A 25,746-nucleotide genomic window follows, 5' to 3' on the forward strand; every position below is an offset into this window, starting at 1 on the left:
AAGGATTCTGGGTTGGTTCTCCTTGCCTCCACCTCCTTCGGGGACTGACTTGCCCAGGAGGATGACGCCCGCAAGCCCCTCCCTGCTACCACACCACCAGCCCTGCTTCCTGGCCCTGCCAGAAAATGCTTAGCACATTAGCAAGTTGAGCTGCCACAGTTGTAGTCATTTAGAAGGCTGCGGAGAGGCACAGACATTTCATTCTGGAAGTCTTTCCAGCTGCTGGCTATTTTGACAACACAGGGTGGCACCGTTACCAGGAACCTGGCCTGCCTGTGAGATAGCAGTGCTGAGGGGCCTGGGGGTGGGTTGGGGAGGAGGAGGCCAGGAGGCTGGTGGGCACAGCAGCAGCAGCCGTGAGAGAGGGTGGAGGGCGCCAGTCTTTGTTCGCCCTGGCCGGCCTCCCTTCTTGCCTTCCCGAGCTTGGCTGGAGCAGATCTTGGATACTCGCAACTTCTTTCCAGTTGCCTCAGTGCAGGGGCTTCTGCTTGCGAGAGAGGCGAGAGGCGAGAGGCTCCAAGATGGCCAGAGAGGCAGCAAGACAGAGAAAAGCAAGCAAGCCCGCCAAACATTTTCCCAGACTCGGAAGACCTCGCCGCACATGCTTCCCTGCCGCTTAGTGGCCGAGCGCTCCAAGGCAAGTCGCTGCCTCTCCAGAACTCACCATCCTCATGCGCAGAAGGGGGATCCCAGGACTGACCCCCTCTCTCACCGCGAGGTTAGGGGCAGACGAGAGACGAGACACGTGGACGTGTTTTGTAAACTGTTAAGGGACAAGCATCAGCATACCTGTGCGCTAGACTAGACTATGTCTAGTAGATCTTTGAGTTCCTCCCGTGAGGTCTGCTTTGTTGGATAGAAAAGTAAATATAGTGACTTTCTCAAAGTTTCGGATTCTCCTCATTGATGATCCGTGTGGTGAAGACAAGTAGGGCTGTGAGCGTTTTGGGTTGTTAGGTTTGCCGTAACAAAGTACAGACTGTGGGGTGTTTCTTTTCTTTTTTTTTTTTTTTTTAAAAGATTTTATTTATTCATTTGACAGACAGAGATCACAAGTAGGCAGAGAGGCAGGCAGAGAGAGAGGGAGGGAAGCAGGCTCCCTGCTGAGCAGAGAACCGGATTCCGGACTCCATCCCAGGACCCTGGGATCATGACCTGAGCTGAAGGCAGAGGCTTTAACCCACCGAGCCACCCAGGTGCCCCTGTGGGGTGTTTCAATAGAGGAAATGTATTGTCTCCGTTCTGGAGGCTGGAGGTCAGGGTCAATTTTGTTTTTTCCCTTCTGAGTCCCTCCTGTTAAATAGAGTCACTCTGTGTGTGTTTTAGACCCCAATGCAGTGCCCATTCTCACTCTTCAAACCCCCTTCCTTCTTATGGGCCTCTCTCTCCCTTCAAGCACTAACCCCCCACACGTGTGACCCCCCTCCTTTATAACTCTGAAGCCTGGGGACACAGCTGCCAATACAGGACACCCCTGGGACGAAGATGGCTCACCCTCTTCGTCTTCCTCCTCTGTTGCCATCCTTTTGGTCCTCTGCCACTGTCTCCTCCCAGAGCAGATCCCTGACGGGAGGACCCCCTGCCCCTCCTGCCACATGCGTCCCCCTTCACCCTGGTTGCTCGCACATCAGCAAGCGTGTTCTGAGTTGGCGGGATCCACACCGAGCGTGTTCTTGAGCCACAGCTTTGGCGCTGGTTGTGCACGGCACAGGTCGACCTTGCGGGCCCTGCCTTCTGTAGTGGCACCGCTCATATCCTCCCTGGGATGCACTGCAGTTCAGGAAGGGGCTGATGTGGAAGGAGGCATTTACAAAGCCATCTCCGGAATAACAAGAAGGAACCTACTCAATTCTTATTGCTCGGCAGGCTTGAGGCCGGGCGCCTCCGCTCCCCTGGCTGTTCCTCCCGCCAGTCCGAAGAAGCAGCTACTCATTGGCATCATCCTCATTTTCTAGATGGCCAGGGGAGGTTTTGAAAGGAATAAAAGGAAAGGGCAGTGCTCGAAGTCGCTCAGCTGGCGAGGGACTTCGCACCCCTCTCTGGAACCTCAAATTCTTTGCGCTCCTCGCAGCGTGGCTCTGAGTGTGGGTGGGAGCCGCTTGCTTCAGCCTCCTTGGATGGCAGAGTGTGAAGTCAGGCTCCTGCTCTCCACCCTGATGTACGGAACCCGAAGAGGGCGGGATGGGGCTGGAAATCTACACTCCAAAGGAGCCCCTCACCCCAGGACTCTTGCACACGCCCCACTGCCCCGGTGCCTTCTCCCTGGTTCCCAAGCAGGCTCAGAACCTGCCTGTCCCCCACACGGGGTTCTGAAATGTGGGGCAGCCCAACTTCCCCTTTCCTCCCTGGCATAGTGTGGCCCCAAAGCTCTGGGAGAAGTAATGCGGCTGGGCTGCACGTGGGTTGGGAGAGAGGGCTTGGGAGGACCATGTTGAGCCGTGGCCTCTTACCTTTTCTGTGGCTCCCGTGTCGTTCCCCTGCTGCGCTCTGCCCAAGGTCCTGGTGGGAGGAACCAGGACTGTGTCCTTAGGCAGCAGCCAGGCCAGTGCTGGGCGGGCCCGAGCGCCGTCTGGTGATGGTGTTCAGTTTCCCTGTGATGGAAAGAGTCAGTATTTCTGAGTGAAATCTTAGCGTGAGCCCAGTGGGATATGGGGCCTCTGTGTAGAACCATACTTCCTTTCCCTGCTTTGCCTTCCTCTGCACTCATTCTGCCTACCTCACGTTCTTCAGTTTCCTGCACATTCCAGCAACTGAACATAAAAAGTCTGAAGAAAGAAGTTCTGTTGTCCTGTTTACTGATGGGCAGCAATGACTTGCTCACCCACAAGCTTTAATTCAGATCCTGTGGACCACCTGCTGGATCTCCGAGGTGTGGTCTTCACAGACTCTTAGGAGTCATACAGTAATGGGGCTAGAGTGTCAGCCCCACGAAGGCAGGAACCTGCCATAAGCCCACCGTCTAGAAGGGTGTCCAGCATGTAGTAGGTGTTCAGTGAACATTGCTCGACTGAGTAATGTTAGAGCTGAAAGGCTGTGCTAAGTTAAGCTTGTCCAGAAGGACCGGGGGAGCGAACAGAAGCTCAGAGAGGTGAAATCACTTGCTTGAGTTGTCGCAGCATGTAGGTGGTATGGCTGGGGGCTAGAACCCAGATCAACAGGATTATTCCTGCATTGCCGAGAGTATTAAAATCTCAGTCATGGCGTTTGAAATGTACGTCCTATAAACCCAGAAATCTCTGGCTGTTTTTTTTTTTTTTTTTTTTTTTGGTAGGAGAAGCTGTTCAGACCCCACTCTTTTTCTGGGTCCCAGACCTCAGGGATCTGGACAGAATCAACAAGCTGTTTTTTTTGCCCCCTCTCAGAATAGACAGCATCCCTGAAAATGCTAGTTTGGATTTTCAGGCTGACATTCTAAACACTACCTCATCCTAAAAGTAAATGGTGAACTATTTTCATACACTCTTAAAATTTTAATTTGGAAAACGCCTGTCCTTGGAATGCAAAATTCACCAGACATTTTATATGCTGCAGGCTGAACTAGTTACTAGAACCTTCTTGCCAGTCCTGCTTGTGAGTCCCACTTGTGGAAAAGGACCAGAGGATTTGATCAGAATAGTGACTTACTCTCTGAGTCAAAATGTCTTGTTGGCTTAAAAATGTTCACTCAGTTCAGATTTCTTCTTTCTTTCCCTCCGTCTCTCCCCCTTTCACAAAGTGGGGCATTTTGATGCTGTGGTGGGGAGTGGGGGTGAAAAATTAAAATGATGAATGTGAGCATCAATCAGACAGTCCTAAATTTCGCCTCACTTGAGCACCCTCCAACACCGACTCCATTTCCGACCTCCTCGCTCCGAGACCCTTCATCCAACTTTGGTGTTCCCCCTTCCTGGTCTTCTCTGAGCTTATCTTTGCTCACCCCCTCCAAGGTTAGGGTTGGGTGGCCTCAGGGAGGGAGGGAGAAAGATCTGTTTCTCACACTACCTCAGATTATTTATTTATTTATAAATAAATATGTATATTTATTTATTTATTTATATATATATTATATATATATTTATATTTATTTATATATATTTTAAAAAAGATTTAAAAAAATCTTTTAAAAAAGATTTTATTTATTTATTTGACACAGAAAGAGAGATCACGAGTAGGCAGAGAGGCAGGCGGGGTGGGGGGGGGAGCAGGCTCCCTGCTGAGCAGAGAGCCCTATGTGGGGCTCGATCCCAGGATCCTGAGACCATGACCTGAGCCGAAGGCAAAGGCTTTAACCCACTGAGCCACCCAGGCACCCCTCGGATTTTTTAAAAGCTGAAAGTCTAGTGGTTTGTTTTGTTTTAAAGATTTTATTTATTTATTTGAGAGAGCGAGCATGAGAGGGGGAAGGTCAGAGGGAGAAGCAGACTCCCCACCCAGCAGGGAGCCTGATGCGGGACTTGATCCCAGGACTCCAGGCTCATGACCCGAGTGAAGACAGTCGCCCAGTCAGCTGAGCCACCCAGGTGCCTTTGGTGGTTTGTTTCTGAGGCATTGTCAAAAGGCCGTTGTGTCAGAACTAGCCAGTTCAGAAGGGCAGCATCCAAGTTAAGTAGGAGTCCATGTCGTGCACCCTTTCTAACCTGTCTAGAACAATAATAATGATAAAGTTAATGACGTGTTTATCAAGACTCTGCTACGTAGTAAGCACAGCCTAGGCACTTCCCCTAGTGTGTGTTTGTCAAATCCTCCTAACAATCCCAGGAGACCTGTACTTCGATCTTTATTCTATTGATGGGAAAGCAGGGACAAATGTCTGAAGGAGCTTGCCCGAGGGCACGCAGTGACTGAGGAAGGCAATCACAGAATTACTAAGTGACACAAACTCATTAAGTTTGCACCCTGAGTAGGTGAAATGCTGGCTTCAGGGTCCTGCTTGGACGTCTTAGTGTGGTGTGATGGCGGCCTTTGGAATGCCCACGGTCAGAGAAAACTCACCCCCTCAACTGTGTCGGTAGGCAAGACTTCCCACAGGCCAAGCCAGAAATGAACCCAAGGATAGCTTCCCAAAGGTGCAGACCAGCCTGGGGGAATGGTGTAGAGGTGAGATTTGATGCTGAGTTTCTTCCTGCTCCTGCTGCATCTCAACAAATATTTAAGCACTGAGCAGTTATGCGGACGAAAGAGAGACCAGTCTATCCCACGCCCTCCCGGCCCTCACAGCTTAGAGACGGGCGCCGTTCCCTCTGTGGTAAGGGACACACAGCAAAGCACTCAGGGAGAGGGGCCAGATTGCTGAGCCCTCGGGGAAGGACTGACACACAAAATCATGTCACGTTTCCAGAGTCACTTAAAGGTACTTCCATCACAGGTTCCCCACACTGCCAGAGTCGGGTCAGTTGCAAGAACAGGCTCCTTTTTTTTCCCCCCCAGGAGAAAAATTATTACAGTGTGAAATGTTTTTCCAAAGTGTGCAGGACTAGACTCTGTCATCACAACAGGTGGTGAGTTGGGCGCGCTCTGAGTCCCTTAAAGCCCTTTGGCTGATGTCAGTAGTAGATGCGGAGAGATGAGCAGAAGGTGAGACCTGGCTCTTGTCGTTGCCTTATCCCAGCGCCCAGCACAGGATGGTGAATCAAGGTTCTGAGAGTTCCCAAGAACCCATGGCTAATACCGTTGATGTTGGTCAAGCAACACGATGACCGAGAAGTGGCTTTTGGGTTTGGCAAGAAAAGGAGGAAATTAGTTAGTATGAAATAATGGCTTCTGAGGAAGGATGGTTAATGGGTTTCCTTTTTTGTTTGTTTGTTTTTTTAAAGATTTATTTATTTTAGAGAGAGAGAGTGTGAGAGAGCACATGAGTGGGAGAAGGGGCAGAGGGAGAGGGAGAGAGAGAGAATCCTAAGCAGCCTCCATGCTCAGCATGGAGCCCAATGCAGTCCAGGGCGGGGCTTGATCTCACAACCCAGAGATCACGCCCCAAGCTGAGATCAAGAGTCAGATGCTTAACCGGTGAGCCACGCAGGTGCCCCTGGTTAATGGCTTCTACAGGGAATGGACAGATGAGAATATTATGCATTTGAGGACAGCTTGTCCACACATGGAAGGAGTGAGGTGGGATCCTTGCTAGGAGGGCCCTCGGACAGTTCATGGCATCTCCTGCAGTCCCTAGTTAGCGTGTGAGGTGGAAGAAAGGGAGGCCTTTGAGGGAAGGAGCACTGGCCAGGTCCAGAAGAGGCAGAGTGCACGGGGCTGTGGCTCAGGAGGAGGGCTCGCCTTGAGAGAGAAGACAGACCTTTGCTTAGAAACTAGGGTTGTGTTTGAAAAAGAAAACATTGATTTTCCACACCCTAGCTTTTTACCGGGACACGCAAAGATGACCCCGTGTGCCCCTGGCAGGTGGCTTCTGCTCCTCCGCTCTGAGAGTTCTGGCTTCACCTCTGTTTTATTTTATTTTTTATTTTTTTTATTTTTAAAGATTTTATTTATTTATTTGACAGAGAGAGATCACAAGTAGGCAGAGAGGCAGGCAGAGAGAGAGAGAGGAGGAAGCAGGCTCCCCGGTGAGCAGAGAGCCCGATACGGGACTCGATCCTAGGACCCTGAGATCATGACCTGAGCCGAAGGCAGCGGCTTAACCCACTGAGCCACCCAGGTGCCCCTTCACCTCTGTTTTAGAAGCGGCAGGCTCTCTCCTTCCTCGGTGACAGCCTGTGGAGATGGCCTTGGTCAGTGTGGCCCACACCGGGCAGCGTGGGGCCACCCCTCGAGTTTGGAAGTGTGCGTGTGAGCGTGCGTGAGTGTGAGTGTGTGCCCGAGTGCGCCTCCATGCATGTGTGTCTCCAGGGCCGGTAGGTCTCTTGGTCTGCATCTAAGGAAACTGAGGCTCGGCGGGGAACGTCACTGTCTTTGTTACTTTCCTCAGTGGCTGGCTCCGTGCCTCACGTGTGGCATGGATGGAACACACAGTTACTGACTGAACAAGGCGGAAGTGGCAGGGGGTTGGGAACTCACAGAAACGGATTATTTGGTCACCGTCTTTCCTGTGTATTCTACACCAACGTCCCCGGACACCGGTTCCACTGGTGTGGCGGGAAGGAATCTCAATGAATGGGATGGACTCACCGAGTGGACTCAAACCTTTGAGGGCGGCCTGCAGGTCACAGCCTGGCCTTGGCACTGTCTCGTGTCTTCCACTTCCTTTACTCTCTGCCCCCTTATTGAAAAAAAAAAAAAAGATACAACTGCTCAACCCCTGCCCCCAGTACTCTCCCATTTCCAGTGAAAGAAGGCCTTGTGCTTAAATAATCATGTGAAAAGAAAAAAAAAAAATCCCACCCTCATAGAAATGTGAAAGGGTACTGGCTCCGGGCAGCTTTCAGTCTTCATTTAAATTAGGGATTTTGTGGATTGTTGTTGTTTTGTTGTTGTTGTTGTTGTTGTGGGATGGTATCCAGTATCCCAATGTTCATGTAATGCCTTGACTTCACTATCGCTTCTCCTAGGATAATTATAGGTTGGCATAATGTGCCCATTGTTCTCCTCCACAAAGAAGCACTGTTGCAGAACGGTGGAGGGTTGGGAGGGGTGCAGTGTGGATCTGGAAGGAGGACCTTTGTGTTTGTGTGAGTGTGTGTGTCCTGGATGGCCACGCTGCATCTTAAATTATTTCTCGGGTTCCTTCTTTGGGTCCCTACCCACCTAGGCGCCATTCCCTTCGCTGTGTGTCCCTCTTGTTCCTCCTCACGTTCCTGGTTTGGGTTTCTCTGCACACTTGCCTCCGGCGGCGTCACCCGGGGCTGGGCACAGTCTGAGGACCTCAGTGATGGCTGCTGAGCTGAGGTGTTGAAGAAAGCATTTTACATTCTTTCAGTGAAATCCTTTTCTTGCCCGAAGAGGACAGGCCCAAGGGCTCGTGGTATGGCAGATGACCTCGGAGGTCATTCGGGCCGGCCCTTATCAACTGGACATGTTTGTGTTTCTCATTTGAGTTGTTCAGGGCCCTTTGGTCTACAAAGCTCATGATACTTTTTGGGACATAGTGGATAACGTAGACATTCATTCACGCATTCGACAGAAGCTCATGGAGGGCCCGCTGGAAGGCCGGGCCGTGGACAAGATGGTGGCTGTTTGGTGATGACAGCCGTGTCAGCAGCTCTGGCCTCATGACGCTTCCGCTCCAGCTGCCCATTTCTGCGGCTCTTGTCAGACCCGCTTGACCGTTACAGAATCCAGAGCTGGGGGACGTGCTGGGCTTATCTCTTATAGCCAGAAACTAGAAGTTCATGGCCCATGTGGCAGCCATTGCCAGGTGACACTTTTTTTTTTTTTTTTAAATTAAAAGATTTTGCTCATATAAGCTTATTTGCTTATATGAGAGACAGAGAGACACAGAGGCACAAGGAGAAGCAGGCTCCCCGCTGAGCAAAGAGCCCAATGTGGGACTCGATCCCAGGACCCTGAGATCATGACCTGAGCTGAAGGCAGATGCTTAACCAACTGAGCCACCCATGCATCCCTCTTTTGTTTTTAAAGATTTTATTTATTTGAGAGAGAGAGGGAGAAGCAGCCTTCGCTGAATAGGGCGCCAGCTGTAGGACTCCATCCCAGGACCCTGAGATCATGACCTGAGCCACAGGCAGAAGCTCAACCAACTGAGCCATGCAGGTGCCCAGTTTTTTTAAAAGTGCGATCTCTCAGACGGAGGTGTCCCCAACAGACCTTTATGGCAGGACGGATCTCACATGTCCTTCCCCATTTCCCCTCTCGCCAGCCCCTTTTGTACTGGGCCTGGAAGCTCTGGGTAGAAATGTTTTATACTTTGGCCATTAGCAGTTTTTTGACCAAGCACCACTGACATGGAAACTACCTGTGTTACCGTGAGCCTTGGAAGCCGAGGCCTCCACTCACCCAGAAAGAGGCAAAGGCAGACTTCAGCGAGGCCAGGGGACACAAAGGCCCCTGGGCTGAGGTTCTGTGACCACAGGCCTAGAGGGAGAGAATTTTTCTATCCTTGGAAGGAAACTGCCTCAGTTTTGCTGCCTGGAAAGGCAAATATTACACAAAAATATATGTCTGTAAACTAACGCTCAAAATGAACTGGGATTCCTCAATTTTATCTGGTGATCTTACTGTGTGGGGTGGATGGGAAGGTGGGCGGTGGGCAGGACCCTGCACCTCCATGGGGGTGATGACGGCAGGATGTGGTCATTGGAGCCCCGAGGTCCTGAAAGATAATGTGACAGTAGCCTCTGACCAGGTATCAAACTGAGACAGGTCAGGAAATGAGAGATTTAAGATCCTGGGCATTTGTGGTATTTGGAGAAACGACCATGGAGGCATAGTCCTCACACGAGCCAAGAGAAAGGTCTGTAGCCTTGCTCCTCACCAGTCGTACCTGAAAATACATCCCGCAAAATGAACAGGTGCATTCCCTTTGTATATATTTTACAGGAATCCAAATTCATTCCTCCTGGAAAGTTAAAACAAACACCCAGGGCTAAAAATACATGTATTCAGGGACATTTGAAAGGGTGTCTCAGCCTTGGGGGGCTTGGGGCCACGTCCCTCGAGGTGCGTGCTGTCCTGAGAGGCTGAGGGCTCAGCATCTTTGCTCTCATTCCCAGGAGCGGATTCTGAACGTTCAGACTCTCCCAAGGCATTGCATCTGAACCCTGGGTGGCCCCTGGAAGATCAGCTACTCTGACAACCAGGAACTCACCCAACTTTTGAGCCATGAGGGGTCTCACTTTAACAGACGGGGAATCTGGAAGCCAGAAAACTCCATGGTGGGCTTCAAGTCCAAGGTCATGGAGCAGGATGAGAACCGGGTCTATTGACTCCAGGTTATCCACGGTTTTCCTCTGCTCTACGCTCCTGGGTCTTGTTGCCTCTGTCAGATAGAAGCATGTTGAGGGTAGAGACAATGTGTCAGTCTTCTGTAGTGTTCAGGAGGCTGGTGACTGTCCCACATACCCAGCTGTTCCTGTTAGCAACAGGCAAGGGAACACTTGCTTGCTGGTGGTACTCACATTTGTTGGTCCTTTGGTCCTTGGCGGGAGTCCCTATCCCATGACTCATCCCACACTTGTGTTTCCTCTGCTCTGGGACTGGGTCATCTGGCTAGTGGGTGCCTGGCAGGGATGCTGTCCACCATGAAGGCTGGTTTCCTGAGGAAGCTGGTACTTCTTACCTCTCAGTATCTACCTTTTTTCTATGCCCGTGGGAGTCCGTGTGTGCAGCTCTGTTTTCTCCCACTGTTCTGTGTACTCATTTCCTGGCTGTAAAGACAGACGAGGGGCAGAGCCCTCACATTTTGTGTTTCGTTCCTCACGTTTGGGGTGACATGGCCAGCACGAACAGGCCTCATCCTGGAGCCGCTGAGTCTAAGTGTTGCTAAGAGGGATTCTTTGACGCTGAGCTGTGTGAGGACTTCACAGACAGTGGTGGGGGAACACGCTCCACAGTGGAGTGGACGCTATGTAGCGTCTGAGGCGAGCAGTGGCCTGAGCTGTGGGCGTACACAACCACAATGAACAGCTCACAGTGCAGCTCTTTGTGAATCACCAGCTACTTCCCTGACGTCGTGCGGATGCCTCCAACCAGGTGTCCAAGGCATGGGCCTTGTCTTGGCTCTGAGCTCCATTGTCACTTTTGGTTTTTTCCTCAGTTCTCTGAGCCCCCTGGTGCCCCTCCTTGGTCACCCTGGACCCCTTAGATCCTTGTCTCAAGGCAAGAGCCTCATGGATCCATTCGTGGACACGGCCAATGATTACCCCAAGTCCAGGCACCAAAACAGTGCCTGCATTCTCTGTAGTTCCTTCTGTTTCTGTGGCTGGTGTCCGGGTCCGCGTGGGTGCTGGGACGGGTGGGAGGCTACCTCCCCAGGCCAGGGTTTCTTCTGAGGGAGCTGCCTGTGAGTGCAGGAGTGGTTTCCCCTCGTGTCAACCACCTGGGGTTGGGAGGGAGGAGAACACCTGTGGCGCGTGCGCACTGCCCAGAGAGAGAGCCGAGCTGCGCAGAAGTCAGTCTGTGGCTACTTCCCCCCGTATTATCAAATGGTCTCCTGATGGCAGCAGCCCGAGGTTTAATTGTTTCTGTTGTGCCTGTTTGTAGGCAGGATCAATGTACCAATCCATACCCCCCTGCCCGTCTGCCCATCTACTCCTCCGTCCACGGCTTACCCACTGATAGATCAACGGATCCATCTACCTACCCACCCTTTCCTCCATCCATGTGTAAGGGACGACACATTGACATATACTTCAAGGAACCGGATGAATAAAGTAAATGAGGAGAATGCAGCCGATGAAGACAAGAAGGAGTGGTAGGGACTCGGGACAGTTTACTGAGCTGCCGTCTACAACCTTCCCCAACTGACCGCCTCTTGATAGCTGGCCCCTGATGACCACAGTGACCCATCTTTATATGAAAGGCATTTGGGTAGCATTTGAGTAGCCCAGAGGTGTTGGGGTGGGTCTGGGCCTGGCTTCTTCAGCCTTGTGTGGGAATTTGTTGGTAAAATTAGACTCTGGAATGTGCATCAATTTGGGCTTCTTAAGGTTGCGAATGGCAGGAAACCCAACTCAGACTGCTGGGGCACAAATGTGTGTATGGGCTCAGATAACTGAAAGTTCAGGAGTGCGTCCCCTTCCCTTGGGCCTGGGTCTGGGTGTTCAACAAGGTCATCCAAGCTCTCTCCACCTCCCCTTCCTGTTGGTTCTGCTTTCCTTGACATCAGCGTCTTTGCAGACGGGGCTGCTTCTTGGATGTCTCCCAACAGCTTCAGGTAAACACTGTTAATCAGCTTTTCCACAGGAAGAGAAAGAAAGCCCCTCTTTCCCACAGAAGCTCGAGGGTTGACCTGAGTTTGCCTGTCTTCTACCATGTGTTCACCCTTGAACCCAATCAGTCAGGCCAGGAGAGGTGGTTTTCTCCTGGGTCATAAGCCTGTCTCTAAAGCTGCAGGTTTCAGTCACCTGGTGGTGGGGGAGAGAGGTTCCCTGGAGGAAAATGGGGGTATTGTGATGGCAGCTCCGTAGGCAGACATACCTGTGACGCCCACAGGGGGACGGGTTGGTGGAAGGACTGGACTCTTGCATTTGCCCTGTAAAGCAAGACCCAGGACGCTGAGCATGACTGGGGCTGCCCCGCTCCCCTTCCTGTCCTAGCTCCCAGCTGGACGTCTGTCCAGCTCCCGTGGTGCACAGGAGGAGGAAAGCACGGGACCAGGTGGGCCAGGCGTGGGCTTGCACTGCCTCTTACGCACATCCCCGAGATGCTTGCCTCTGTGGAAACCAATGTTTACTCCAGAGCGGAGACTTTCAAAGTGTCTGTTATTTGGGGAAAGGACAGTAACCCGAGGGGGTGCCGAAGGGCTCAGAATGCTCCGTGAACTCCCACCCAGCTTCTGCCATTGCGGGAGGAGTTGCCAGGATCCAGGGCCCCCTCTGAGTGGGGTTGACTCGGGCTGGGATTTGGCCGCACAGATTCCAGGACTTGGCCCAAGGCAAGAACTGAGGCCGTGGAAGAGCCATGCTTGCAATTTGGACCCTCTGACTTCCACCCTGGGCAGAAGCCGCTTGGAGGAGAGGGGGGCCCAGCTTCATTCTCTGCAGCTGGCAGCCCCCGGTGTGGCCCGAGTGGGGACCCAGAGTCCTCCTTTGGAACTTTGGTCCCAGAGAGTAAATCAGGCAGATCAGGTCTGACCACAGTCACGTGTAGTGGTCTTAGTGCCAGAAATACCAGCTCTCTCAGGGTTGAGCAATAGTTTTCTCCTCACCATGAAGGATGATCTTAACTGTTTCCTACCTTGGATATTTGTTACTGTTGAAAATAGTTCCCAGAGAGCAGAAAGTTAATAGGAAGATGGAGAAATGGTACATGGAGATCATAAAAGGATGTGTTTCTAAAAACACTAGAAGCTATCAATACATAAAACTCTGCTTCTAGGGGGAGTAGAATCACTCACCGTGGAAAGCGTCCAAGAACCTTCATACCCTATCTTACTTGCTGCGACAGCCCAGTGAGGTTGGTAGGGAAGGGCCATTTTCTTTTGGTATGTCTGTATCTCGCAGATGTGGACATGGTAATTAAGAGCATTTTTAAAAAGTTTTTTTTCTTTAATTAATTTATTTATTTGAGTATGAGAGAGAGTAGAGTGAGAGAGATCATGAGTGGGGGAGGCAGAGGGAGAGGCAGAAGCAGACTCCCCGCCGAACAGAGAGCCCAACGCAGGGCTCTGTCCCAGGATGACCTGAGCTGAAGGCAAATGCTCAACAGACGGAGCCACCCAGGCGACCACGAAGGGGATTATTTTTAAGAGGCTTAAGTTTTGCTGTCTCCTATCTATGCACCATGTGTAGACCTATCTCCTATGTGCCTTACTTCTCTTGTCACTTTAATAGCTCACTTCACCCCGGTGGGGAAGATCTGCCCTCTCTCTGTTGTCCTTTTCTCCAATTCTCCTTACCTTCCAGATTCCACCTTTATAGAACCTTCTGGAATGATTCCAGACTCAACGAATCTCTCCATTCTTTTTCTCAGCAACAGTGCTTGTGGATTGCATTTATTTCACAGTCTATTTGAGTTAGCAGCTGAAGACGTAAGAAAAAATCCCTGCCCTTCAGAGGCCTACATTCTAGGAAAATGGCAATAATAAGACCTAAAGGAATTAATATACATAGAGTGCTTAGCATAGTGCCTGAGACCTAGTCAGTGCTCCATAGATCAACATGCCAAGGTTTTATGTGATATTTAATTCATGCAACTGATTTTCCTGTCTCCTTTCACAGATAAAGAAAGTGATGCTCAGATAAGTTATGCGGTTTTCCGGTAGTCACACAGCTAATTAGCAGGAGAGATGGGCTTCAAATTCTAAAACTCTCCCTTTCAGTGATGAAGGCAAATGGTGCACAGTGTTGTTATAAGATAAAATCCTTGTTCCTTTGGTGCCTGCCTCAGTTTGCCCCTCTGCGAAATGGGAGGGTGGAAAGATTCCTGTTGGGAACTGTTGACTGCAGCACGTAGCCCCACGTGATCACAATACAATTTAAAATAGCACCATTGTTTGCAGGAGAAAGGCACATAGGGGAATGGAGCATGGGCTTGTGGAAGATTGCTGGGGTCTCCCACTTGTCTTCTTTCTGCAGAAAGTAAACTCAGATCCAGACCATGTCTGATCTAGGAAATTCTGATCACAAATCCAGAACTTTGGGTGCCTCTGGGGGTAGGGGGCTCTGCATTGGGCTGAATAGCCCCTCTGATTCCCAGAACCTGACAGGGCTTTGGTGGTATTTGCTGACTGACAACTAGCTCATGTCAAGCTGGTTTATTTAATCACTGGGCCTGATAGAACCAAAACAATGGGCTAATAGAACTAGTGGGCAGCTCGTTAGTTGCTTTTCCTGAGCACCAACTGTGTCCCTGGCATGGAGTGAAGGCTTCCGGGTGCATTTTTTCCCTTTTATTCCTCATGATACAAGGACTCTTCAAAATAAGTACTTCAGTTGGGGGAAACAGACAGTCACACAGACATGTCTCTTAGGTACCACACACTTTATACTTAGGTGGATTTTTTGCTGCAAAGTAGGATGTTTTCAGTATTCTTGAGCTCAGGGCACAACCTTATTTCCTACTACAGTCCCTCACTGTCGCTGTAACAGTTCTCAAGTGCATTTTGTAGCAGAACATACCTTTCTAGACAGAATAGAGGCCCCACAAGGAGGTCTGTGTCCTAATCCCTGGAATCTGTAAAAAGGTTCCCTTATAAGGTACAGGGGACTTTGCAGATGTGATTAAATTAAAGCTTTTGAGAGGGGGAGATTCTCCTGGATTACGTGGGTGGGTCCAATGTCATCACAGGGGTCCCTATATGAGGGAGGCAGGTGGGGTCTGGGCCAGCGATGTGACAGTGGGAGGAAGGGAGCCACAAAGTGATGACCGCAGGCATCCTCCTGAACCTGGAAAAGGCAAGGAGACACACTCTCCTCAAGAGCTTCCAGAAGCAAAGCAGCCTGCCTTGACCTTGATTTCAGCCCTTTGCAACTCATTTCTGACTTCTGACCCATAGAATTGTAAGATAATGATTTTGGGTTGTTTAAAGCCATTATGTTTGTGGGGATTTGTTACAGCAGCAATAGGACACCAACATGCCGCCTTTCCACCGGTCCTGCTGGATATTCTAAAGTTGCAGCCAACTAAGCTCCTCTTCCTTTGGGTCCCAGTGCCCTTTAATCAAAGGGGATAGGTGCTCTCCACCCACCACCGGGAGGGTATATACTAGAGTTGGGTTTTTGCGGGTGGGGGTGTTTTTGTACTGAACCATTCATGCACTGTGGTTGTGCTTCTGACCACTGAACCTCCTGTCTAGACAGCTGACTGGTGGTGGGGGGCAAGACGAGCCAATGGCATGGAGCTGTTTTATTTTTTAATACATTCTGCTAATGCTCATCTGTGTGGACAGAGAAGCCAGTGGAACAGATGATACTGTCTGGGAGTTAACTCACGAGCTTTTCCTACTACTGATGATGGCGGCGAGTCGCAGGTGGGACCCCACGTCAGAGTAACAGCAGCTAATATTTACCAATCACTCCTGGTGAGTTTCTATCATTGGTTCTCAGTGATCCGAGGAGGAGGATGCTACAGTCTTCCCCCTTTACAGATGAGGAAAGGGAAGATCAGGAGGTCAGGGGGTCAGACAGCCAGTAAACGAGGAGCCAGACTCAAACCCGGCACCCTTGCCGCTCACTTGAATGGTGGGCCCCCTCTCACACGTGTGCTAGAGCACGGCCTAGGTGCTGCTTAAGCGCTTACTGGTTGAATGAATGAATGATGGCCACTTAGGCCAGGATCATTTTTTTTGAACCCCATCCAGAGGCAGCAGGTAGACTGAGGGGCTGCTGGAAAACCCAGCTGGACAGCAAGGAATTTATTCCTGCAGGTGCAAAGATAGCGCGGGCCTGGCTATCTTACTTAGCATCTCCCATCAAGACTCATGGGGAGGCCCAGCTAAATTCTTGTTGAATTTGTCGGCGTCTTCTATCCAGCGGAGCCCCAGGCGCCGAGCAGGAGGCAGGGATGGTGATCTCTGGAGATCTCCCTTCCCCCTGGGTCTTCCCACACTCTCCATCTTGGGATGCTCCAAATGGCCCAGCTGGTGATCAAGGGGGATGTCGGGTGTAGGCTTGTTAACTTCCTTTCTTCCTCACTGAATATGGATGAGAGAGATGGGGAGGGGGCAGTGGTGATGGACATAAACTTGGTATGAAGCTGCAGGGGACTCCTACGGCCTTTGCCCATCTAGAAATGACCAATGTCCCTAATATATGACAGCCTGTGTGGCTGCTTCTTCCCTTTTGCTTTCTTTTTTGTCTTGCTTTTGTGAGCGAGAGGAGAATTTACCACTGATGAGCCTTGTGTTATATAATGAATAGAAGACAAGTGACCCCAGCTGTCTCCCACTCCTGTCATCCCCAGGAATGTCTTGTCAGCCTTAGTGGTCTTCGCCGGGCTAGTTCAGACGGGCTGCTGCTGCTTCGTTAAATGGCCTTGTGGCTGCCGTCTGAGGCTTTTGGTTTCCTTCTTCAAATCTCTCTCAAGTTACTAGTTCATCTGCAGCAGTGGTCAGAGCAAGGAAATCCTATCGATTTTCCTTCTTTGCTCTCAGTTTCTCCATATATTAATTGGGTCTACCTGCGTTCACCGTCCTCCTACTTTAGGGAGATTCAGATTTTGGTGTCTAATGGGAGGGACAGAGAGCAGTTTTGACTGGACCCAGGCTACTCCAAGTCCGCGAGGGCACAGATTTTCAGACGGAGCTCAGTTTTGCATTTCAGTATTGTTTTGTTTTTGTCTTTGTTTTATTTAGAAGAACACTCTCTGTTTTGGATGTTTTCCAGTCTCTCCAGTGCTGTGGGAGCCATTCACCTAGAGACGTCACATCCGTGATGGGAGATTCGGGGGGGCTGGGGGAGAGGACGTTCAGGACAGCTCTGGAGATTTGGGCCCCCTCTCATGCTGGGTCACTGGAAACGGCCTCGGCTAATTGGACCTTGTCCTGTCAGGACGCATCAGACAGGGCCACGGCCCTCCACCTACTGCCCCCTCCCCCCACCCCGCCGAGCTTGTTGGGGGTGGGACCGTCTGCAGAAGCAGGTGTCACTGCTGCTGGGTCCTGGCAGGCTTTGTTCCTCTGGGGCGCGGGAGCCGGCCAGCAGTCCCGTGGCCTGAGGTTGGGAGGTTCTGCAGAGCTGGCTTCTCTGGGAGCCTGGGAGAGCCAGTGCTGAGGTCAGGGCTATGGGCGGGTCTGTGGGGCCAGAACTGGTATGTGTGTGTCCTCACGAGTGAGGATGTTTGCCTTCGAGAACAATCCTAACACTAGAAATGTGGGCAGGTATTTTTTTTTTTTTTTCCTTTGGCCATTGCCTTCTAAAAAAGACAAAACAAAACCCTTTAGTCCTTGAATTATGTTAAGGTGAACATAAATTTTGGCTGCAGGGAGGACTGGAGGAAGCACAGTTGCGCCCCAGGTCCCGGAGCAGGAAGCCTTCCTCCCTTTTTGTTGCCGCCTGGTCCCTCTGGCCTGCCCTTCAGAGTTTCCTTGTGACTGTCCCCAGTGAGGGCGGGAGGGCCCAGGGCTGCGGGCTTGTCTTGTTGACATGCTGGTGTGTGCCCAAGGACAAGCACACGGCTCCCTGCTGGCTCTGGAGGAAGGAGCTGTGGGGGCAGGTCCCAGTGCCCCTGGCTGGGCCGTGCCTGCTGTGGCCGAGTGGTGCCACGGCCCGTGGACAGAGGGACTCCACGCGGCATGGAGCATGCCACACTCTTCCCCCGAGCCCATTTCCCCCGCCACCTGCCCCTCTCGCTGTCACAGGTGGCCAGTGTCTCTGAACCGCCTGCGTGGGTGGGAGCGTGTGGCCCTCCTGCGGAAGGACAGGGCTGGCTGTCAGGCAGCGTGGCTGTGGGAAAATACGTCTGCGGGTTTGGGCTGAGCTGTACTCTAATCCCAGCTGCTCTGTGGCTTTGGTTGAATTCCATGTCTTCTGTGAGCTTCAGTTTCCTTATCTATTAATATAATGATGAAGGAACGCCCATGGCGCTTGAGTAGAGGCCTGCCACTGAGCTGTGGCTTGACAGACTGTGCTAAGATGGTCGAAGCTGTGACGTTGGCTTTGCTTGAGCTGATGGTCCATCATCTATAAAGTCCTCCAACACCCTGCAGAGGACAAGCCTGATCCGAGCAAAGCAGACCCCACATTGGGCCTGATTACCTCTGGGTTCATGCTGGTCACAGGCAGACAGCTTGTTGGGTCCTCACGGGGCTGCCAGGCGCACCCCTCTCTCCCTGATGTTTAGTGGTTAGCAAAGAGGCTGGTGGGCCTTGGCAAAGAGCGGAGGCTGCCAGGGCAAACCTTCAAGTCAACATTTATTTATAGGTCTTGGAGGGATTCAACACCCCAGGCAGTGGAGGAGAGCCTGGCAGAGGCAGCTGCAGGGGCCGGGGACAGGGCAGGGGGCCAGGGGCCGTGATGATGGGGACATGGCTGGAGGAGACAGAGAGGCCAGGTGGCATTTGGAGAGCCAGGGTTCCAGCAGAAAGCAGCACATTCCAACACAATAAACTGAGGTGTGTTTAATAAGATGGCTATTTATAAAAGTGTGGGCAGGGAAACGTCTGACTGAGATAGTGCAGTACCCGGGGGGCTAGGTCAAGGGGAGAGGGTAGTTATATGGAGAGGGCTGGCTGGCAGGAGCCGTGACCTTCAGCTGACCCAGCAAGGAGGTGGCGGGGGGAGGGGCGGTAAATGCGCCATCTTGCTCTCTTTCCCTCCATCTCACCGGCTGCCAGCATCCGCCCTTGGCCCCGCTGCCAGAGGCAGAGGGAAGACGGCAGATGGCTGACCACGTAGGACATGCTCCCGGAGGTCCGGAGCAGGGAGAGGAACGGGGGAGAGAGAACCTGGAAGGGCCAGTGGAAGAGAGTTGGCACAGAGAAGCAAGGGCTTGGGCAAAAGGAAGGCCGGGGACATTTAGGGATACAAGGGTAAAGAGAGTTGAGCTCCCCAGGGGACTCGGCCAGAGGCCCTGGTGCACAACGATTAGTATCACTGACTCAGAGACGCAGACAGAATGGGGACTGGTTTCACCCTACTTCTGTGTGGAACCGCTCAAAGCCCGTCTCCTCATCCATGAAGTGAGAATAATAAAGATGGTATTTCCTCCTTCCTAGCGGGGTGTAGTGCAATACTAGAGTACCCTGCAGGAAGCCGGAGACGCTGGAACCCGGTGAAGACAGGGTTCCATGAAACCGCTTTCCACGACACAGAGCGCCCCTCCGAGCAGGCCGCAAGGATTGTGTGAGGCCCAGTGGGGATATCATTTATCCAACGCCTGCACACCACGTACCTAGTTTGAATGCTGAGGTGAACAAACTAGGCCAGGCTTTCTCCCGGCAAGCTTACGTGTCTAGTGTGGAAAGACAGATAGTAAGTAAATATGAATAAAATAATTTTTGAGAATTTTTGATAGCTGGCAAAGTGCTCAAAAGACCAGAAACCAGGGTTTACCCAACCAGGTTGGGTAGAGAAAGAGTGAGTGCTGTAGAGAAGGAGTTTGGGGAAGGAGGGGAGCATGAGCACAGGGCCCAGGGCCCAGCGGCCGCTGCCCTGTGACGATGAGGGGAGTGAGTGTCCCCTTGACCTGGAGGGGACCTAGCAGGTGCCAAGGCCTGGAAGAGGGGAAGGCTGGTGTTTCCGGGACAGAGAGGTGGCTGGGGGGATGCAGCTCCCCGCTGGTCATAGCAGCGGCCCCTGGGGGGGGGGACGTCAGGACTAAGTGGAGAGCACCCATACGTGCTCGAGGACCTTAGCTGTTCGCTGATATTGAGATTACTTTAACGGAAATTACTGTTTTAGAGCAGGAGGGCAAAAGAAGTGCATAGATACGGTATAAAATGCCCCAGTGGCTCAACAGACATTGACTGCCAGGCAGTGCTGAGTGTCAAAGAGTCCAGACTTAGAGATGGGAACGCCTGGTTCAACTCCTGGCTTGGCTGCTCCTTAGGTGGCCCTTGGGCCCACGACCGCAGCTGTCATAGTGTTCTCACCTGTGTCATGGGGAAGAGGAATGGAGGCTCTCGCATGGGGTTGCTGCAAAGATGAAAGCCCTTATTCTTTGTCATGCACTTAGAACATTCTGGAACCTGGCCTGCAGTAAGGGTGACCTGGTGGTATCGTCCCTGCTGAGGCTCAGGAGTGGAGCTGGTGCCAGAGTGGCGGGCCAAGGGTGCCATCGGCAAGGAGCTCATAGCGGGTTCTGAGACATGTGTTCGTGGGGATACTGGCCATGCAAGGCAGTGTACGCTGATCATTGAATGAGCAGCCCCACTGGTGGGGGGAGGGGGGGCATCATCAAAAGGCTGGAGGAGGGAAGGGAAGGCTTTCAGGGGGTTGTGGAGACAAGAAGATGAAATTACGGACCAGATATGACGGCATCAGGCAAAGCAAATATAATCAAATCAGGGGTTCTGCCCTTCTCAAAGAGCCTTTTGTAGCCAAGTGCCCTTCCCCAGGCTGGGGCTCAACTTACCTCTCCTATGGGTCAGCAAGGCAGATTCCCCACCCCCTGCCTCACCCTCAGGGGCCCCTAAATCTGATGGAAGGTGCTGAGACTCTTCTACCCTCAACTTCCCCCAGGCCAGAGAGAGCAGAGGTGAGAGGTTAGAGCATGGGAGCTGGGGAGCTGGTGGGACAAGGTGGAGGTGGGCGGCGGTGTGGATGGAATTAACCAGAACCCTGTGTGTCTGGCAACCGGCAGATTCTTGTGGTAAGATAAGTGGAACCCTCTGCAAGGTAATTATTAGAGAGCATAAATTCCCCAGATAAGCTGTCCTCAGAAGAGATATTGATGGCTGTGGGCATGTGCAGGAGGCTGCCTCCCTCCGCAAATATTGACTCCCGTCTCCCACGTCCTCTGTCCCCCTCCTCTGCCTTCTTGGTTGCCTTTCCTCTCATCAGCGGCCTGTCCAGCCCTTCTCCCCTACAGACTTCAGCCTACAGCTCAAGGAGGCTCTTCTGGGCCCTCCTTTCTGCTTGCGTCTAGGCTTTCTTCATGATGGAGGTCCCAGAACACAGCATGCCCACCCGCACCCCTGCAGTTCAGCAGGATTGGTGGACAAGGAGCAGCCCCCTGCGGAGAAGAGTTTCAAAGAGCAGAAGGAAGCCCTGAGCTTCCCCTGGGTCCAGGTCCTCCGAAATGTACTTACCGGGGGCTGTTGGGTCAAAGTCAGGATCTGATTAGGGCCAGGGCCCTACCTGGTCTCGGGGCTGAAGAGAAGGCCGAGCAGGTGCTTAGCACAGCAGCAGGCAGTGGGCTCCTGTTGGTACCTGTCCTGCTCCTAGCACTTTCGGAAGCCCCTCTTCTCTCCAAGCCGTAGGCCTCTCGGGGAACTCACACTTTGGCTCACATTCTCTAGGTATTTGTTTCACAACTATAAAAACAAGCAGAAGGCCTGATGAGGGTCAGCTGGAGTAATAGGACCGCTGGAGGAAGTCTTGCCTGTCTCATCCTGAGTTCTGTTCTGGTCCGAGACCTGTACCCCAAGTCTTGACCAAACCGGACGTGACCTCCTTAGAAGCCCATTTATAGCCACCACCGACCACGTTCAGGGCAGAGGGGCCCTTACCTCTCTCTGACCCCGAACAGCTTATCAATGGAATGACCTTATCATGAGAACTGGGACCGTACTGTGCAATATGGGTCCTATCTGTCAAAGCTCTCTGCCTGAGATAATGCTGTTAAGTAGAAGCCTTTCCAACTTCCACGGTTCTCTGATGTTCTAATCCCGGTCAGACTGGACTCACCGCCTGGCTGGCTCGCTTCCCCTCGCCCCTGTGTTCTGACTCTGTGCGTGTTCCATTGTTTGGAGTAGGCGAGGATGATTCTCTCCACTTGACACTTGGGAGCCTGGGGCTCAGCGGCGTTGAGAGACTTGCCGAAGATCCACAAAAATCCACCAAATTCCAGCTTCGACCTGGACCCAAAGTCCAACCTTGATTCCCCCTTGGGCCTCTCAGGGGCCAAGTCCCATCCCTCCACTCCGGGGCATGACAGAATGTCCTCGCTGCAACAGTCAAGGGCTGGGATGCCTCTGGGAGCCGAGTGCAGCCTCTGATCACATTCTGGAGAGCAGAAAGGGGATGGGGGAGGCAGGGAGGCCCCACAGGCAGGAGAAGCCTGAACATGAGCCTCTCCTGTGCCTGGTGGTTCCTAACAATGAGACTGGGAAAGGGGAGGCCAAGGAGGGTTTCGGCACCTTCCTGTTGGCCAGGGAGCACCCCAGGGAGGGGACAATGATCTCAATGCCCCATTTTCACTCCACAGGAGGAGATGAGGCCTCTGCAAGTCATAGGGAGCATGCTTTGCCCATCGGCCAACAGCGCTTTCTAATGAAAAAGAGCTTTGGAGAGAGGCTAGAGAAAAAGGAATTTCCAGCGATGAGTTTTGCATCCTGTAGTTAACTATAATTAATAAATAGGTAGGGTGAGCTAGTGCTTGTTTTCCTTATTATTAGCGGTATTTATGGGTTTTTATTAAGTTGTGCCAAGCTGGGATAATTGTAAAACACTCTGCTTGAACTGTGTGACTCTCAGGCCTCCTGTGCTATTTTCTTTCATTCCAAGGGCAGAGTCTTTTCATCATTCAAGACTTAGGTTATAAACCAGGAGCTGGCAAACTTTTTCTCTAAAGGTCCAGAAGGTTTTGCAGGCCACGCAGTCCCTGTTGGAACCCCTCAGCTGCCGTCGTGGTGGACGACAGTGACTGGACCATATGTCAATGAATGTTCATGGCTGTTTTCCAATAAAACTTTATTTATAGGAAATTGTGGGGGCTCCCTTTGGCCCAGACCCCTGCTGTAAACAGTGGAGAAATCCCAGGAGGAGGAGCGTGGGCACGGAGTATCTGATCTCAGCCCTGCCCTGGTGTGACTAGAGGAAATTACTTCCCCTCTCTAGTGATCGGTTTTCCTTGCAGGACAACAAGCGCTTTGCATTAGACAATCTCTAACACCTGGGATTCTTATGGTAATCTGGCATTTTTCCTTTTTGTCCCCTCAGTCAACGTTCAGGGAGCCCCAGGGCCTCTGAAAGCCCATTACCTCTTGCTCACCTTTGGGATGGATTTAGTTTCTAAACCACATAAAATGTTTTGTATTTCTCTGATGGTATCTTTTCAGGCAGCTCCATAACCAACCTACTTCTCGAGTTGCTAAGAGGTGGCTCTGTGATATGCTCTGTGACTCACAGTATCTCTGGAACTGTTTGGCAGTTTGGGAAACTGAGGCACAAAAAGAGAAATGGCTTAGATTGCCCAGCCAATTGATGATGCCCTTAGAGAAACCTGGCGCCTGCACACCCCCAAAAAAGAAGCGCTGTTCAGCTTATGCCAGTTCCAGAGGCTCAGCTCTCGGTGAGGGGCAATCGTGTGTCTGTGAGGGGCTGGTACTGGCCAAGAACAAGGTTCTGGACTGACACTGCCTGGGCTGCTCGCTTCACAGCGCCACTTGACAATCGAGGCAAATCACTGAGCACTCTGTGTGCCTCAGTTTCCTAATCTGTGGAATCAGGGGAAATAATGAGATGGGGCGATGTGAGGAGGAAATGAGATAATCCAGTCGAGCACTTAGAACAGTGCCTGGTACACACAGTAAGTGCTCAGAAAATGGCGGCCAGGCCACAGTTTTTGTGAGCGCCATCTTGTCACCTTTCCGTAAGTAGGCTGAGGATGTCTCTTCCTCATTTTTATATCTGACTCATCTTCAACTTTGGGATTGGAGATGTGGGCTGACCTGTCTGTCAAGTGATTCTTGATGAGGTGAAAAGACCGGAGGGAGGAAACTTGGGAAATAGGTCTACGAGGAAAGGAGGGTCAGATTTTAAATACAGTCAAGCCCCCTTATGTTATTGGGCTGTCAAGAAAAATAGACCTCCTTTCAGTGGTTTGGAGGTTCTGGTATCTTTTATTCTTAGACCACGATGTAGAGGTTCTGAAGGAAGACTTAGGTATTTCTAGGGTGCACTTAACTTTTGGTTTTGGTCTTCTTAGTTTCCCGGAGTATTTCTATCTTTTCTACCAGAGAGCTTAAGTTTGGTGATATGACCAGCCTCTTGGTCAACCTGGCTTTGTTCTGTCCTTATTAAAAGGTTTACAAGCATGTGCCTCCAAAAAACAGCAGGCCTGAGGCAGTTTTCTCAGAGGGCTGCCAAGAGAAATTGGGGTGACTCTCAACCTTGTGGCAGGTTAAATGAGACTCAGTGCTTCTTTGTTTGGCTTGATGTCCCTTGGAAGGGCAGCCTGGAGATCATTTGGTCTGCAGGGCGTTTGCTTCTTCTGGCTGATTTTAACCAACTCTGACAGGAGGGCAGAGGCCCCCAAGCGAGGTCAGGACCACAAATCCCATCCCAGCAGGTGCATGATGGGGAGACAGCGCCCTCCGGATGACCTTCAAGTTCCCATTGATTTCCCGTCAAGCCGTGCTTCCCCACCCCCATCCTGCTCCTGCCCCTGCCTCTACCCATAGTCTCAGTGCTCCGGAAGAGGACATGGATCAGCTCTCTGGGAAAGAACATGCAGAGGAGGTTAATTCAGAGACAGGTCCTTTCAGGAAACCGGAGTAGGCCCACTGGGGACCATCTTTCGACACTGCTAGTTTACAGTGCCAGTAGCAGGCCTGGAATGTTCTTTTTGGGCATAGAAAAGAAGAGCTGATGTCATGAAGGGCATCATTTATCCTCTTGGCCCCACTTCTTTATAGGTTTTGCAGTATGTGGGTGGCATTGTTGGGCCATGGGCCAGATTCATGTATGGACAGTGGAATGGGCTCCTAACCCACTGATGACCGTGTGGGCAAGGATGATCAGAAGGGAGAAGGCGGTGGTGTCATTCTCATTCCCTGTGCTGAGGGCCTCCCCCCAGCGATGACTTCCTTGCCCTCTGGGAAGCCAGGCTCCCATACCTTTCAAGCTGTCTCTTGCAGGTAGCCTGGGTCTTTCTCTTCTTTGTTCAGTGTTATCTGTTGAGAAATTTCTTCTGTGCCAAATCGTGTGATGGGTTCAGAGAGTGGTAGACAAGAGAACTAAAGACCTGGCTCTCATGGAGTTCATAATTTTATTATATAGAAACAATCAGCAGGCAAAGAAAAAAAACAGAAAAAGTTTGGTAGTGGTAAGTATACTGAAAAAGCTAGAGTAGAATGGAACACAGCAGGACTAGGGCAGGAGTGGAGTAGGGTGGGCTGCCTTAGGCTCTTCCAAGAAGAGCCCAGCCATGAGAAGGAAGACCTGGGGGATCTGTGTACCAAGAAGAGGGAATATAGCGCATGCAAGGGTCCTGAGGTGGGATGATTTTGGTATATTCGCAGGCCAGAGAGAAGCGCGGTAAGGATGGAGTTGAGCAGGCAAGGGCGGGTGCAGGGACAAGCAGAAGTAGAAAAGGGGCGCGGCTGGACAGTGTGGGAGCCCATAGCGACGGGAAGGAGTTTCAATTTTATTTTGATTGCAGCGAAAGCTTTTGGAGGGATTTAAGGAGGAGAATGTCATGATCTGATTTCCATTTTAAAAAGATCACTTGGACTGCTGCGTTGAGAATTGACTACAGAGGGTGTGTTCTTTGTGGCTGTGTTTTAAATGCCAGGCCAATATTCTCTGTATCGGGGAGGGTAGCCTTGAGGCCCTCGTATTCTAGCCGCAAAGATGGGGGTCTGAGGATATGTTTGTC

At 51.6% G+C, this 25,746-nt stretch overlaps 1 protein-coding gene across 7 annotated transcripts in view; it reads left to right on the plus strand.

Annotated features, from left to right (window-relative positions):
• The window catches only part of DPF3 (double PHD fingers 3), a 298,094-nt gene that overhangs the window by 103,261 nt on the left and 169,087 nt on the right, over positions 1 to 25,746 (plus strand). The window contains exon 1 of one of the 7 annotated variants that reach the window (XM_059182918.1): positions 20,608 to 20,682. The exons of the other annotated variants lie outside the window; for them this stretch is intronic. The gene's annotated coding sequence lies outside the window, so the exon portion shown is untranslated. Of the gene's footprint in view, positions 1 to 20,607; positions 20,683 to 25,746 lie in introns of those variants that run through there. 7 annotated transcript variants of the gene reach the window in all.

The sequence above is a fragment of the Mustela lutreola genome, chromosome 7 (genome assembly GCF_030435805.1).
Source record: "Mustela lutreola isolate mMusLut2 chromosome 7, mMusLut2.pri, whole genome shotgun sequence".
NCBI classification, from domain to species: domain Eukaryota; kingdom Metazoa; phylum Chordata; class Mammalia; order Carnivora; family Mustelidae; genus Mustela; species Mustela lutreola.